Consider the following 1,000-nt stretch of genomic DNA (forward strand, 5'->3'; position numbering starts at 1 on the left):
TTTCCCTACTCTGAATCTTTTCAAACAAGTCTTTTTGGTGTTACAAAAGCATAATAATTTTCATTATATTATTCTGGTTTATTGTCAAGTAGTGTTATGGGTGTGAGTGTGTATGATTCTGTCTGTGTGATTTAATTACTTTTGGAGCCAGGTAGACTGCAAGCTTGAAATTGCCAAAAGAAGCTAGGAGTAGAAATGTACTTGAAATGCTAATGAATAAACATGAAGCTGTCTTAGCATGTAAAGTGTGAAGGTAATTTGCATTTTTAGATAAGTGATGGGATTGTTTGGATTTCAAAGGGATGTTAGCCTGTTTAAAACTAGTCAGATAAGCAAGGCTAAGGAGCGTATTTATTTTTCCCCAAAGATTAGTGACAATATTGTCAGCATAAGAGTTTTCATATTATGAGAAAGGTACAGTTCCAAAGATATATGGAACAATGGAATTTACATATTAAAGAGAAACATATATAAAGGAGAATGAAAGGCTATTTTGAAGGCCACGTAAGTTCTAACAGGAATGTGTTAGAATGATGAAGCCTCCAGCCATTTGTGCATAAGTTATTGTGTCCAGTAACTGAAGTTGGAGAAAACCCATTTGGAATTCCACTGTCAAGTGGGTACTGTGTTAACTTGCTGGCCTGTTTGTTTTAACTCTAAAATCTATTTTGGGTTGCTACCTTAAAGGGTGTGTGTAACTGGGAGTCAGTTTAATTAGGAATTTTAGGAGTCGTTATAGTATTAAGTAATTGTAGTCTTATGTATGTTCTTGAAATCTTTTCGTAATAAATATTTTAATTTAATTTTTAAAATCTCTAAAGGTCTTGGGCTCATTACTTCTGAATTCAGTGCACACATCTTGTAATAAATACAAATTGCAAAACCATTGCGATAGCATGGCCAAATTTCCCTGGTGGATTAATTTGGTCGGCCTGCCACACATCATCTGCCACATCATAACATTGTACATATAGGGAATAAACAGCATTAACAACATGCA

The sequence above is a fragment of the Carcharodon carcharias genome, chromosome 14, assembly GCF_017639515.1.
Source record: "Carcharodon carcharias isolate sCarCar2 chromosome 14, sCarCar2.pri, whole genome shotgun sequence".
In the NCBI taxonomy this organism is placed as follows: Eukaryota; Metazoa; Chordata; class Chondrichthyes; order Lamniformes; family Lamnidae; genus Carcharodon; species Carcharodon carcharias.